The sequence below is a fragment of the Ixodes scapularis genome, unplaced genomic scaffold, assembly GCF_016920785.2.
Source record: "Ixodes scapularis isolate PalLabHiFi unplaced genomic scaffold, ASM1692078v2 PGA_scaffold12__126_contigs__length_90152505, whole genome shotgun sequence".
Lineage (NCBI taxonomy): Eukaryota > Metazoa > Arthropoda > Arachnida > Ixodida > Ixodidae > Ixodes > Ixodes scapularis.
Window position 1 is genome coordinate 8,729,283 of NW_024609838.1, and position 11,920 is coordinate 8,741,202.

General features: G+C 45.5%; 1 long non-coding RNA gene across 1 annotated transcript; it reads left to right on the forward strand.

The window, feature by feature from the left end:
• Nucleotides 1-2,151: 2,151 nt before the first annotated feature.
• On the forward strand, nucleotides 2,152-3,527 carry LOC121835328. Its single transcript, XR_006077543.1, has 3 exons — nucleotides 2,152-2,206; nucleotides 2,919-3,032; nucleotides 3,389-3,527. It is a non-coding gene; the product is annotated as an uncharacterized LOC121835328 (long non-coding RNA).
• Nucleotides 3,528-11,920: the final 8,393 nt, after the last annotated feature.

Sequence of the window (11,920 nt, forward strand, 5' to 3'; positions counted from 1 at the left end):
TATAATATCCTTGTTAGTAACTGTAGTGTTTTTGTATTTTACACAATTTATTTTTAAATAAGTTGGTGTCATGGTTCCTTTTTCACTTAGTTGCAGTGTGGTATGAAGGGGTAGATTATTGATATTGTGTTGGAATGATTCTCTCATCGCAGGCATACAGCACTAGTTTGACCTCAGTATCTTGCAAGCGTCGAGATGTGAAGTCAAGTTTGGAGGGGGAGTGTTTCCTTCACTCCCAATTTTTGTAACCTTGCTGATGCGACCATGGAGGTAATTATGCTGACGGTGTCTAGGAGAGCACCCTGTGGTGATGATGGTCGAATGAGGCTTATGGATTCCATACGAGCACTGCATGAACACTTGACTTGGGTTCGTGACAATAAGTGCCTCGGCAAACATTTGGGCAGCTCATGACTAATCTCTGCACACGAATGGCCAAAATTAAACACTGTTTACAGCTCAGCACTTGCTGCACATGTTGCCATCCCCAGCCTATGGCTATACAGAGTCCCCACGTGACGTCATTCTAGTCACCATTCCCAGGTACTACGCGTCCCATTAATGTAGTGGAAGGTAGGTCTAATCTGCACCCCGTGATTGGCGCGGCCCTACTAGAATAAAACGTCATCATCTCACCTACCAATCGTGTGTGTCCTGTGTCCTGTGATGTCGAGATCGCTCTAGCGCTCTTATCAGTTGCTTTGGGAGTCGCGATGAGTTGGCCGCGTGCCGTTCGTTCGGTGATGTGCACAGTTTCTAAGTGCTGGCAAAGTCGCGATTGCAGCGAGTTAGCGCAGTTGAGTGCGCTTCTTAACGAGCACCGGTGTGCTGTGCAGAAGCGACACTTACAGAGAAAACACCGTGATCGTGCGTATTTCGCAGGCACTGCGATAGTGCATTGAGTGGAAGGCACACCTCCAGAGAAGAAGAGGTCACGCGCGTGTGCGACGAATGCAGGAAAACATTGTAATGTAGCGTAATGATTGTTCATGTTCCTGGTCAATATAAATGCTTACCTCAAGGCCAAAAAAAAACAAAAAAACTGGCTTTTACCATGAATCTGTGTTACTCTACAATTGAGGTTCCGTCAAGCAGTGTGCATCATTGCTCATCATTTCTTTAGTCTAAGATTTAAAACAAATATTTGGGTATAGCAAGAGGACTGACAAATCTCTCATCTACTTACAATCTCTATGTAGGGCTCAGAATTAACTGAGCCTTGGCAGTGGGTAGGCAGATACTTGAGAATAACCTAAATGAAACCAGCTAGATTTTCCTTTACAAAGTATAATCATTGCTCACATGCTGAGTTTGTGCACTAGAAAGCTATCTCTACAGGAAAAATGCTGTTGACAAGGAGAACTAAATGACAAGCTTCATTTGTTGCTTCGATTAACAACTGCAGAATTTACGCACATCCTTGAGAACGTGAACAAAACATACTCAAAATTACTCTTGTCTAACCTCATTTCAGTGGATTACTGTGTGCCCCTTGATATTAGGTGTTTTAGGTATGATAGTCTTTATATATATATCTAAAATGACTTTTTATTCATACTCGTTCACACTCATCCATCACTCAAATACTATAATGTTTTGAAAAATGTGTACTAAGGTAAGAGTGCTAAGCTAAGTTAGCATGTAGCTTAGCTTGTTTGTAGCTAGCTAAGCTAGTTACACACGACTGGAAGCTAACTTAGGTTAGCTTCCATTAAGCTAAGCTACCTTCCGCCATCTTGACATCAACACTGTCAAGATGGCGGAAGCTGAACGCAATGGCAGTATCAGAAAGGCACCGCAAGTATTCAATATGCGATTCGAAATTATTCGACCCAAGTCACTATTAGCTTCTTATTTGCTTGAAACATAAAATTTGTTATTCGCACATGCCTGGTTAAGGGGAAACTAAAGCGGTTTTGTACCTTTAAAAAACACTTGCGTCATCTTCATATTGCCTCCAGTATCACGAATATTAAAATTATTTGTCAATTTGAGGCCCGGAGTAGCCATCAAAGCATTTTGACCATAGCACTGAAGCCCCGCCCTCCCGAGGTGTAAGAAGCTAGGAGGAAATTTCTGAGAGACAGCAGCGTCGCAACAAGGATCCTCGGAATCTCTGCAGCTATTGCAAGCTTATTTGAGTGGTCGACAAATTGTGTGCGATTCACCTCATGCTCACGATTTTCGCTCGCCTGTTTGTTTTGACGTAAGTTTAGTACACCTATAAACTTTCATAAAAGATTTAGCGGATGTTGGTCAGGCGTGAAAGATTGTAGCGGGAACTAGGCGTCTGTAGCAGATGATGCACCATTTCACGAGAAAAAAGCACTGCATTGGGCAAGGCTGGTCACATGTGCCGGAACACTGCACGAGAGATGGTGCTTGAGCTTCGGTGGCCAGGTGAAAGTTCTTGACGTGACATCATGCCGAGTGAATTTTTTTAATATTTCTTTGCGTTGGGTGATACTTCTTGAGCAAATAGTGCATATTCAAATTTGCAGGATACAAATACGGAAGAATTTACCTCTAACTCATTTTTTTTGGAGAACCTCTTTAGCTTCCCTTAAAGTGTTTTCAACAAAATCAGTCAGTGGTTCACAAATCGGAGTCGGTGACACTTTTAGCAACGCCCAGCTACCAAAGTAACCATGGAGTGTACTTTACTTCAGTGCTGGCATTCATCACCTTTGCTCATGAAGTGGAACTGCCAACTTTAAGAGAGTGGCAAAAACTCATAAAAAACCAGCAAAAACCATTCGTATGGACAACAGGAATGGAAGTTAGCAGCCTTTTCTTCGTTCAGTGCCCATGCTGTTCTTTTATTGACTGAGGGGGAAGTTTCAAATCATTGATTCCTTCAGTCCAGTTTACCAAACATTGCATACACTTGATGATCTAAAGCAGTTCTGTGTTTGTAGGTGAGCACTGCCCTACGGGTCCTCAGTCACTCCACGGCCACTGCCCTGCGCTTCCTGGTGGAGAATCATGGCTGGAGCACCAACTTCCTCACCACGGCTTGGTTCTTGGAACAGGTCAACAAATGGTTTGATCTTATGAGCAGCAGGCACCCAGTCCTTGCGATCAGCAGGCAAAATGAGGCCTGCTACAAGAACACCTTTGACTTTCTGGTCAAATTTGAGGATCTTTTTCTCCACCTCACTATTGGGGATGGGGCGTTCAAGCCAGTGCAGGCGGGGGTAATTCTCTCTACTAAGTCCATTCTGGACCTGCAGCAAAGTCTCATTGAGAGACATTCTTTTTCATTTGTGCTCACATCCAGATTCACGCAGGACTGCCATGAAAACTTGTTTTCGGTAGTGCGACAGGGCAACCCTATCACAACTTCTTGGAGTTTAAGATGACCTTGAAAATCATCACACACTCGCAGTACCTGAAGGCGTCCAAGGCAGGGTCCTACGAACTGGACGATGCCTCCTTTTACCTGGCTGACCTCGCAGACTTGGATGTACAACCTGCTGTGCCCACCGACATTTTTCTTGAGGAGGTAGAACTCACCATGTCACAACCTGAGGAGGATAGCTTTGACTATTACGCGGGTATGTGGTACGAAGAGTTGTAAAAAATAATGCTACATGTGACAGGTGTGCTGCAGCTGTTCGAGTCCCCATGGCACCTGCAAATAGCCTCCTCAGGCTAAAGAGTTATGTCCCTGACGCTCTGACCTGCCCCTCTGAAGCTGCACGCGCCCTCTTCACAATTTGTGAAAGAGTCTTTCGCAGCCTCATTGCGGATTTGATGCATGCACGGGGCATCCTGGACGGCCTATCAGCGAGGATGGCTGCAGAGAGCCAATGTGTTCAGCTGCCCAACTGCCATGAAATCAAAATGAAGCTCATCAGGGGATTCTGCCATGCACGGCTGCAACTGTTCCTGCGGGGAAAAAGTCGCGAGTTGGCGGCTGGGGCAGCTGAACGCAGGGACTTCGGCAGTCGATGGCAGGACCTCGGAGAACTAATTAGTGTTTTAGATTGCCTTAGTTGATGAAACTGGTGTCCCGTTCTCATTTTTTTTTACTTTGCTTTCTTCTTTGTGTTAAGGGCAGCTTTCAATTTTTGCGTTCCTTGTTTACCGAGGCACTTCTGAATTTTTTTTACTCTTGCAACGGTTGTTTGTGCAAGGCCCTTTTTCTTGTGATCTCCATGTAAGCCTACGTGAAGCCTCTGCATTTTTTTTTATGCTTGCAACACATGTTTGTGGGAAGTTTCTTGTGCTGTGCTTGTAAGCATCTGTAATTTTTTTATGCTTGCTACGGGTCTGTGAGAAGCCCATTTTCTTGTGCTGTGCCTGAGGCCTCTGAATTTTTTTACGCTTACTAGAGATGTTTGTGGGAAGCTCTTTTTCTTATGCTCTACGTGCAAGCCTGCATGAGGCCTCTGGATTTTTTTCATGCTTGCTTCAGATGTTTGTGGGAATCCTTTCTTTTTCTTGTGCTCTGCGTGTAAGTTTGCGTAAGCATCTAAATTTTTTTCACACTTTCTTCAGCTCTTTGTGGGAAGCTTGCTTTTTCTTATGCTCTGCATGTAAGCCTGAGTGAAGTCCCAGAATATTCTTTTTCTTTTACGCTTGCTTCAGATGTTTGTGGGAAGCTTTTCTTTTTATTGTGCTCTGTGCGTATGGCTGCATGAAGCCTCTGAATTTTTTTACGCTTGCTAGGGTTCTTTGTGGGGAGCACTTTTTCTTCTGCTCTGCATGTAGGCCTATGTGAAGCTTTCGCTGTCATGCAAACTTGCTCTTCTGTATCATGTTTTTTTTTTCTTGTCCTTGCTGTGCACTGCTTATGTTTCACTCATCCCTTTTTGCTTCATGTGGATGTTTGTAGCCTACACTTTCCTTCCTGGTGTCTTGCATGAAAGCCTATGCAGAGACTTCCTGCCCATGTTAGCTTGTCTTTTCCCCTGTCATTCTTCTGTTCACTTTCCTCGTGTCATTCGCATACCTCGAAATATGCACTCTCTCTGTATCCTCAAGTTTATCACTTCTGCACTTGCTTAAGACATTTGCAAGCCATCCCTTTACTTCATGAGCTTTCCATGTGAGCCTTCACCGTGCAGCACCTTTACGCTTCTGGGAGCCTGTGCTTTGCCTCTGACCCTTTTGGTTTATCCACTTGCCTATTTTAATTTTGCAGTTTCTGTGTTTTTTCTTGCAGAAGCACGAGACCCATGTCCCCTCCATGGTCATCGGTTGCAGCTTTTGGGTCTGTCTCATTTTATTTCATTGTAGTTGCAGACTTAATTATTGTCAGGTATCTGTGTGTTAGTTTGTTTGCAGTAGACCTAACTGCCGCCATTTCCTTTCCGTGAGTTAGTTTTTGTCAGACGCTCGTACTCAGTGTAACAGGTGCAAGGGCTGGGTTTTGTTGCTGTGTCCAGGATGTTGCAAGGAGACTGCTGGCCAATGGACTTCTTCCAAAACCGACACGCCCCATTGCAGCGAAATACCATGCAGTGCATTCTGGGAACTAGTTGGCCACTCAGTTTCGGTTTCGACTGAGCAGATTCATCTCATGCTATCACACCGCGACTGAACGCACTGCTTGCAATTTCGATTGTCTGACTTTTTTACGAATGTACAATATACTCATTCTCGAGCGATAGAAAACGAAGGCCGGGGCACTTTTTTTGGTTCCCGAAACACCGAATATTTGAGTGCGTATGCAAACGTAATAGGACGTGGCTTAGTCACATCATCTTTGAGTTCAATTTCAATAATCCCGTCTAGTACCATTGAACTACAAGTGAAATTCGGTCACCTGGAGCATTACACATATTTTGTTTGCCACATGTCCGCTTCTTGTTACTTCATTGGGCGAAAAGCAAGCCGCATCTTCACAGGAGTATCAAAGTTGAGCCCAGCGTTGACGCGTAAACTTTTAAGGAAATGCAATAAATTCGACCTCACTACTGCACCAAAGTTACTATGATGTCTTCCTCGTGTCATCATATATCTCCCACTCAAATTTTATGCTGATAGACGATTAAGTTTTCGCAAACGCGGAGATGGGCTAGCTACAACGGAGGCCCTAACAAGCGTCCCCTACTCCTCGCTAAGCCTTTTTGGACGAGCTTTTACTGACGCCCAAGATCTGTGCCTGAACGGTGTGTCCGAAATTATCGCAGCATACTCAGGCAGGAAGAAAGCTAACACATGACAAATATTATGGCCATTAGCAACCGTCAAATGCACTTTGAAAAATTTCGTTCGTTTGGCGCACCGCATAGGGGTTCATACCCGTCCGGCGTACTTCTGGCGAATGGTGCAACATTTTTCACACAAGTGCTCGACTTTTGCTTTCTTAAAACGGTCTGTATGCGCGAATGTGCCTATACGATTGCAGGATAACTTTACGTGCATACGCGATGTTGAATATTAGTAAAATGCAAGTGGGTGGGGACTTCGCTTCGTGCAGTGCTGCGGGTCAGTACAGATAAGAGATAAGAAGCTTTTCAGTGGCACCTCCGAGTTTTACTTCGCATACACAGGCGTATTAAGAAAACAGTAATTGCAAAAAGTAGTATTTCTTCTATGGACGCACAAAACGAACAAACTTCCTGATCAACAACATATAATGTAAAGGCGCGAGCTTGATGTATGCATACTTATTGGTTGCTACAGCCTGTTGATTCGTACATAAGCAAGATCCCCGAGCTTCGCAGCGTCGAGATTCCCAGCACTGGCTCGTCCAGATACCTCGAAACGCTAACAAAAAGGCTCAAGTACAAAAATAGAACAAGCATGTGTTAAGAGAAGCTATATACGTCTCGGGCTTGTGCTAAAGCTTCGAGGTCTGGCCATTTAGGTTAGTTTATAGACCACAAATGACGCTCTCGGGACCAGAAAACATGAGATAATGGCCGTTTATAGTCCACGCTTTGTGTGTAATCTCTGGTCGACGTGTCGATCGAAACCGAAACCATGCCACTCTCCTCCCTGGCCAACTAGTTCCCAGAGTGCAACGCGCGCCATGTTGCATGCAGGGCTTTATGGAAGTAGTCTGTTGTGTGCATGCATCAAGAATAGTTGTGTGTCAGAAGTTCCTTTATTTCCTTGTTTTTTGACTCCATACAGACCAATGTTGAAATTGTTGGTGGCTGCTTCATCCATGGAGTGCAAGGATCATACCTATTTGTTTATTAGGGAATAATTGACATGGCCGTGTTATACATGTTTGTTACATGGTCACTGGAAAGTGTGGGAAAAGAGAGAAAGCCCATGGCCGTTGCACAGGGAAGCCCCCAGAAACACTGACCCCTAGTGGTGGCATGATCCAACACTTTGCCGCACAAGCTAAATGTTCATCTTGGTTGGTGTCCCCCGTGCCTGGGTGGGGCATCCTTGCACTGCTTAAAATGCCTGCTCAGTTCCTGGTCCATAGCCTGGTTTTTTCACTTGTTAACTGCCAATCAAGTTAGTGCCCAGTGGTAATTTCATCATCTGACTAAAAATGAGTTGAGTTAAAGCGTCTGGGGCACAACTGGCCCAGGTGGTGCTTCATTGTGCCATGGTGGATTTTACCAAAGTCATGCAGTTTTCGACAGCCTGGAAGATGATCTTGGTCGCCATTGTTCTACAGCTCCCATGTTTCTTTCAAAAACAGGGCTGCTTTCTTTAAGCTTGCTAGGTCTTTCCAGGTCTACCTTTGGCTCCTGGGTCTCAGTGATGAGGTCCATGCAGCAAACTCTAGGACAAAAGTTGAACACGAGCTCTGTTGGAGATTGTCCTCCTGTGGTAGGCGGTGTGCAAGGGTACACAAGGAGCCATCTTGGCAAGTATGCGGCCAAAGAACCACCCGAGAGTTTCTTTAGACTGTCCTTGATCGTTCTGACAGCTCTCTCGGGAAGTCTGTTTGACTGTGGATAGTTAGGTGCAGTCCTTAGGTGGCCAATTCCATTCTGAGTAATGAAGTCGGTAAACAGCGTGCCGGGGAGTGGTGTTCCATTATTGGACACCAAGCAAACAGGAAGTCCTAACCAGGCGACCGTGTTCCTCAGATATTCGACTGTTGCAGTGGAGTTGGCTGGCTGCTGATGCCAGTGGTTTCTTTCAATCTTGGTAACTGTTTACCACAATTAGCACCGTTTTACCTTCGATAGGTGCAGTGCAGTCCATGTAAATTCTTGTCCATGGAGCTGTGGGTTCTGGCCAAGCTTGTGGCTCTGCTTCTGGTGGCATTAATGCAGCCTGTTGGCGTATTGTTCAAGGTTGTACGGCATCAACCATTGCCTTACCTAATTGCGTTGATACCCATGCATGTGTCATGGAATTCTTGGAAGAAGGTTAACCTCCTATGGGCCTTTTGACTCCGTGGATGTTGTGTGACGACACTGGTCCAACTGCCTCTGGAGGTGTGGCACATTCAGGATCAGTTCCTCAGTGTGGTTGCGATACACCAGGAGCCTGACGCACCAGTGTCTGCTTTGCCTTGTTAAAGCCGTCGTCTTACACACCTCTATTTCACATTTTTCCGGAGCAGGTGGTTGAATGGAGCCAATAGCTGAAACATTTGAGGCAGGCAGCTTGCATGCTATAGATGATGAATCCTGAGAAATAACAAAGTGCATGGCAATTCCATGGAGCAGGAACCTTCAGGTTGGCTTTCAGCTTGTTGAGATAGGTAGGTAAGTCTATCTACCTAGTGATCGAGCTGAACGACTGACTTGCTTGCATCCAAGCTCGCAGGAAAGTCCTCAGAAGTACTGGCCCTCTGGTAGCCGGACCCATCAGTGACATTGCCTTTATCTTTCGTAATTAGGTGAAAGCTTGGTAACTTACTCGGGTGGACGAATATCAGATTTCTGTCATTTCACATCATTCATGCTATCTAATTAATTAATTTGAAGTTTTTTTGAGTGTCCAAATTGTGAAAATATTTTGAACTTTTCCATGGTATATACTGGTAGTTTAGTGGCTGGATATTAAAACTGAATGTGTGACAAATGTTAGAAAGAAGGTCCTGTCGGTGCCCATGCAAACGACCAGGGGCGGATCCAGACCTCCATTTTAGGGGGGGCGGTTCCTCGATGTAAAACGGCGGGGAGGGAGTGCTTATATTTTTTGTAGAGTTATCGTTTTTATTAAACTCTGATAACATAATATAGATCTTGAGAGCTTTTGTATCGGTTTACCTGTCGAGGATGAACTCTTTGAATGAAAACCTTTCGGGTGACCACGCTAGAGGTATCTCGAAAATTGTGGTGACACTATCCTTTCTGAAACTTGGGTTTCAGACCGACACTACGTGAGCAGTCAATTTAGGGAAGCTTAAAGACATTGCCTTGGCAGACATTCTGGTTGAAGCTAGTGCTCAACTGCTGCGGCAACGGGAAGAGCGGCTTAAATCAGCGGAGCGAGTACGTTGCAAAGAAGCGACAAAAATGGCCCGGCGGCTTCAACGCAAAAATGGCTCGCGGCGTCAAAACACTGTTGACGCAGCGAGCGAAACGAATGCTGCCATGCAAGTTCGTCGGTTGTTCGCCGTATATTTGGAATGTCCAGAGCGCAGCACATGCGGCATTGCCAACCCAAACTCGTGTTTTCACGTGTTCTGGATGCAACTCGAGAGAACGAAAGCGAATAATTGTTGAATATTTTTGAAAGCATGTTGCAGTTCGGCAACTATAACTTTTGAACTTAGATAAGACCTTAAACCAGCAATGGATCCTTCCAAATTATATTCAATTGCAATTCGTCTGGATATTTTCTGTGTGAAAAGAACACTTGTTTCTGGTTAGTTAGCTCATTCGTCAGGGTCAAGAGGACAGGTGCAGAGATATGATGGGGCAGAGCGGTTGTCCGGTCGGCGAATCTCAACTGGGCTAAAGGCCGATCACGACTGCAGCATGGATGTTTGGGAGTCGGTGTTCACTCGAAGGGGCACAGGCACTCTCTATTTAATTCATGTATAGTCGGATCTTTGAAAAGGCTCGTTTTCCCCAAGTCCCTTAGGTAGGGAATTCGAAGCCGCAGTCGGAAACCAGCAAGCCCCGCCTCTGTTCCATTAGACACACACATATTCGCTCCTGCAAAGCCGGGCGAAAGCTCTGCCGTCAATCCACAGGAGCCGCGTTTAACTTGAAAAGTAAAGACGGCGCCAAGGGGAGACAAGGGGTAGCGGGCGCCTTTCCTAAAATATGTCCCGCCACCCTAAGTTGAAACGGCATTGTATACAAATAAATGCCTACGGCGTCGGCTTGAGGACCCCTTGTAAGCTAGGGTGCCTTCATGAGCGCACATGAAGGCTCCCTAGCGTAAGCAGCCTCCAGCCTTTAGAGTGCTCGTACCGTTTATCTTTCTTTTATTAGCTTCCCGCCACGAGAAATCGTACCGCAGGCAGTATGAAGCCCATTAGAGGAAACATCTCCCCCTTCTGGCACTCGTCGGCTTCTTTCTGTATTCCGCGCTGCAGCGCTGATCTGATCCTCAGTGAGGGATGGAGGCGAGGACGAAAGCGGGCTTATGTTTAAGCCAAGGTCGTGGGGAAGTCCGGAGCGTCTTCAGGAGAAGCTCAGACCCAGACTACACTGTACCCAGAGCATTTGCTTCCTCTCTCAGTTGAGAAGAAAAGCAATTGGTCACCTGGTTGTACAAGCTGTATCCTGCGTCGATTGCTTACGTTTTTTCTTCGAGCTGACGAAGAACCCCGGGGGGAGGGGTGCCTGGCGAGGCGTTTGGGAGGGCGATCACCCCCACCGCCCCCTCCTTGGATCCGCCACTGCCAACGACACCGCTATTTTAGAACCCCATAAATTGCCGGAGCAGTATAGAAAGAGAGAACAGTGCAATTTATTAGAAACGAAAGAAGGGGTCCACCGTGCACATCGGTACTGGTTTGGTGATTGGATGAGTCAATTCAGGGACGTTCAGTGCTCGTATGAAGGCTTCCTAGAGGCCGTTTCATTCACATAATGTGATCCTTCCAAGAAAAAAACGAGTAAACTGACCTTGTAGTATTTTTCTTCGTTGTTGAATTCATTCATTCCAGATCTCAGTTTAGTTGGTTAAATTATTCATATCCTTTTCATTAAAAGTCTCTATATAGCAGCATGTGTCGGTATCATTCTATGAAGTCTGTTCGTAGACGATAGCGTGGCACCTCAACAGGACCCCGTTGAGCAAAATGACTGATCTTGTTGAGGCGAATGAAGTGCCTCATGAACGAAGGCAACAGTGAGAGTGAGAGACGCACCCACTCACGAATGTTTAAGTCCTCACAAAGGAAAATGTGTCTAACGAACTTAGCAACGTTTCTATTAGAGCCCCGTCTGTCTTCACTGACGTAATCAGCAACTCTGGGCATTTCCGTGCCCAGCGCCAGTGCTCACCATTAATAAAACGCAGTCTTAAAATGTTTGAGTCGTGTATACGCTCTGTGCAGGATTATCTCTCTAGAAATTATTAACTATACGAGAAGGGCGCGAACTTCTGTCGCGATGAACAAAGAAGGTAGTGCTCCTCGGCCAGACTAGTAACTCTAGCGCAACTAACATCACCGACATAAAAAAAAAAAAACTAGCTTTTTAGCAACCTAGGTTTTTCAAAAAGGTTGTTTACGTTAAAACGTAGAAAACACAATCAGCAGGCCGTGTTTGGCTCGCCTCCGAGCAGCGGTTGCTGATGTTAGCTTGGAGAGACTATGCTGAGCTGTCGATGAGAAAGCTGTCGTAAAATTTCCAAAAAAATATATTTATTATTGGCGCAGTTGGTTCTGTAATTGTTTACTCAGACTTCTTTTCGAGCGTGTTCTAAGAGCCATGTTAACAGGTAAAAAGAAAACTAAAAAGTTATACTTCTCTTATTTGTTTGCAGCACAGTCAACAAGCTGCAAAGAGCAGCATGAACAAAATGAACCGGAAAAGATGTCCAGCCACCAGCAAGCTGACGACTGCGCCACTTCACCATG